At 33.6% G+C, this 4,062-nt stretch overlaps 1 protein-coding gene across 1 annotated transcript in view; it reads right to left on the bottom strand.

Annotated features, from left to right (window-relative positions):
* LOC106873657 (katanin-interacting protein) overlaps nucleotides 1–4,062 on the bottom strand; it is a 551,631-nt gene that overhangs the window by 137,796 nt on the left and 409,773 nt on the right. The gene's annotated exons all lie outside the window — the stretch shown is intronic.

A 4,062-nucleotide genomic window follows, 5' to 3' on the forward strand; every position in this document is an offset into this window, starting at 1 on the left:
TATATATATATGTATGTATATATATATATATATTTGGGTAATCAAATAATAAAAAAAAAAGTACCAAACACATCTAGAATATATTAATTCTTTCAAATCCAATGATTTAGGTAAAGTTCACAGTTTATACATGCAGGCACAAGAACATGTGCATACACACACACAAACCTTCCTCTTTCTGACATTACACAGGACTATGTATGTGCAGACTTTACTCATAAGGTTAAGATCAGTTTCTGACCATATGGTTCTGGACCTGATCTTTCTAGACAGCAGCTTGAGTCGCTATCTTGACACTATGACATCACCAAAACCTTGTGGACAAGCTTTAGTTACTACAAAACCTCATTATGTTTGCGTATATAAATGTATGGTTGCATGTGTGCATGTGTGTTAGCACACAATGATGATAAATGGTTGCATCGAACAAAAAATACCCTGTGGTATTTAGTGAACCAAATTAAGTTCTTCTGCACTAAGGTGGATGCTACCATTAAATCGATAAAGTGATTACCAGACAAACTGTGATCAATATAATTGACTAAATCCTTGAAAGCAGTGAAAGAATAAATGAACACACACACAAACACACACATATATATACATACATACATACACAAACATGCATATTCACACAAATAAATATATATATATATTAACACACGTGTTAATACACTCACGTATACACATAAGTAAGTATATACACGGATATACATATACACATACACATACACACACATATACAAGTATGTATGCATATACACATATAAACATACGCCCGCGTGTAAGTATACACATTCACATAAATGTGCAGATGAATATGTAGACATATATATATATATGTACATATACATGCATGCACACACACATAGACATATATGTATATACAAACACATAGACACATACATGCACACGTATATATATGTATATATACATACATATATATATGCACACAAATACAGATATATATATATATATATATAGGGATCTAGATTACAAGATCATATGTCAAATACAAGTTATTCAAATATGGTTCCTCAAATTCATGTGCATTAAGAGTTGTGGACACGATGTATATATCAAGTTATGTACAGTCTGGATTGTAATATGTGAAAGTGTTTAGCTGCATGTAGGCATCTGGGTAATTGTTCAGTGAATTTATTAATAAAGGCTTTGGCTGGCCCAGGGGCTATAGTAGAAAACACTTGCCCAAAAATACAGTACTGTGGGACTGAAACTAAAATCATGTGGTTGGGAAGCAAACTTCTTCCCACACTACCATGCCTGCACCTGTTGTTTTATTTCTAGGATTGCACTATCTACTAACATGCTTCACTGTTGGTGCAAAGTATCCAAAATTTGGGCCTTTCCATCCTGTAATCTAGTGTATATAGACTTTAAGACTTCCAGTCTATATTCTTTTTGCAAACTTCCTTCATTCTTTAGACCAAACCTGCAATTCTGCAACACTGTGCTTATCTCATTATTTCCACATCTGCCAAGTGAGTTAGATATTGGATTTAAGTCTCATACAGATAGCTTCAAAATATGATGAAAAAACTCTTTAGCTCTGCATGATGTCATCAGTTAACATGACACACATATAAATTATGATTATGTTGGAGTAGAATTCCTTTAGTTTCCACCATGGTTCTTTACATAGCTTCTGCCATGGATCTTTAAACATAGTTCCATGCCAAATTGAACTATTCTTTCCAGAGATATCAGTAGATTTGTGTATTTTTGTAAACCATTAACTCAAAGTTTCTTCTCGAATCTATTTCCATGAAAACTTGATTGGGGTCCTAGTAATTCCAATATTCTGTCAATGGCTTCTCTTTGAACTTTAATTCTGATTCAGGGTGAAAGAGAGATTAATTTTCTTTGTACAACTCATCAGCGAACGACGCAGTCCATAACTCAAGATGGATAACTAACTGACATCTATCGCCAGAACTGGATAACAATCCATGAGGAGGTGAAAACACATAATTTGAATCAGAAACACTTTGTAATCAGTTACATTTTATATCATGTTCCTCACACACACTGTTCTAATACAGATAAAGGAGACAAACAGTTCAGTATTGCAATCACTAGCTGCATCAATTTGTCAAATGATATCAATACAGTTATACACCAAAATCCAAGATATATAATGGGCTGATTCTTTCACTCTCTGATTTGATGTTGCCATGGCCTATGTTATTTCCTTGAATGGAAAATTTTCTATTCGATCACTCCCACCTTGGAAAGTTATCTTGATGGATTAAATTGGCACTAATCTCCTTTTGAAATCAATTTCGGAAAATCAATTTACTTGCTACCAATCATTAACTTTTCCATTTCCCATGATATATGTGGAATATTTCTATCATTTAACAAAAACATCACTGCTTGCTATACTGTATCACATCAAGTTAAAATCCCTTTCGACTTCTTTTTTGGTTTTTTTTTTTTATCAAGCTTTCAGATTTCAAATATATGAAATTTTTATTACTTCTTAAAGTGATATCTCTTCTAACTCAAAATTCGTCTTTCACATGTTTTCTTCACCAGTTTCTGTAAGTACATGCGTGTGAATGTGGATGTATACACTCACACACAAAGGAAATATGCATAGGAATATATATCATCATCATTTAGTAGCTGTTGTCTATATTGGCATGGGTGTGTGCCCAATTACTCATACGCAAGTGCTGGTTATTGCGTGGCAATCTCGCAATTGAGTGTTATATATGGGTGGGTGTAAAAAGTAGCTTATCTTTAATTCATATGGCAAATAAGAAAATGGAGAGGATACAAAAATGACATACATCAGCCGGTAGACATTCTAGTATGTCTATTTATTCCAAAGTATTAGAAAGTATTAGAAGAATACATACATATGTAATAACTATGTGTTACACACACATGTACTAATATTACAGAAAAGAGCAAAATATCAGATTGTCAGAAGGTACTAAGTTCCTAACAGCCATAAGGAACTTAGTACCTGCTGACAATCTGATCTTTTGCTCTTTTCTGTAATATTAGTACATGTGTGTGTAACACATAATTATTACATATGTATGTATTTTTCTAATACTTTGGAATAAATAGACATACTAAAATGTCTACCGGCTGATGTATGTCATTTTTGTATCCTCTAATTTTCTTATTTGCCGTATATATATATATATATATATATATATATATATATTTGAAATATCTATAAAACCATCAAATGCTTGTTTATTTTTATGCTTTTTGATTTATTATTAGTGTTGCTTAATATGTTTTGCAAATATTGCTGTTTCTTTTCAGATGTCATAAGAAAAAGGTAATTACAATTCATTAAAATGACAGATCTATCAGACTTTCAAAGAGGTCAGATTGTTGGTGCTTGTATGGCAGGCACTAGCATAATGAAAACAGCTGAAACGTTTGGTGTATCAAGAAGGACCATCTTGAAAGTAATGACAGCCTTTGAGAAAGAGAGTAAAACCTCCTTGCTGAAAAAAAACTTTGGAAGAAAACCAAGACTTTCAGGTAGGGACTGTTGGACTCTTATGCAAATTGTTAGAAAGGATTACAAAAGTACAGCTCCCAAAATTACTGCAGAGTTTAATGACCACCTCGAGAATCCAGTTTCCACAAAAACTGTTCACCAGGAGCTGCAAAAAGCTGGATTTCATGGGAGGGCTGCAATCAGAAAACCACTACTTTAAAAAACAAATGTTGCAAAACGTTTAGAGTGGAGTAAAAAAACCTACAGAACTGGTCCCTAGAGCATTGGAAGAATGTTATTTTCTCAGATGAGTCATCCTTTACCTTATTTTCAACCACCAGCCAAGTATATGTGTGGAGACAGCCAAAAGAAGCATTTGACCCAGACTGCTTTCTTCCAACTGTTAAAAATGGAGGAGGATCAGTGATGATCGGGGAGGGGGGGCTATATCTTGGAAATCTGCTGGTCCAGATTTCTCTATGATTCTTCACTTGATTGTTTTTGGTGAGCAGCTGGCCTTCAAACTCCACAAGTGGCTAGCAAACTTAGTGGATTTATTTTTGTCTATATAT

This window comes from Octopus bimaculoides, chromosome 2 (assembly GCF_001194135.2).
Source record: "Octopus bimaculoides isolate UCB-OBI-ISO-001 chromosome 2, ASM119413v2, whole genome shotgun sequence".
In the NCBI taxonomy this organism is placed as follows: Eukaryota; Metazoa; Mollusca; class Cephalopoda; order Octopoda; family Octopodidae; genus Octopus; species Octopus bimaculoides.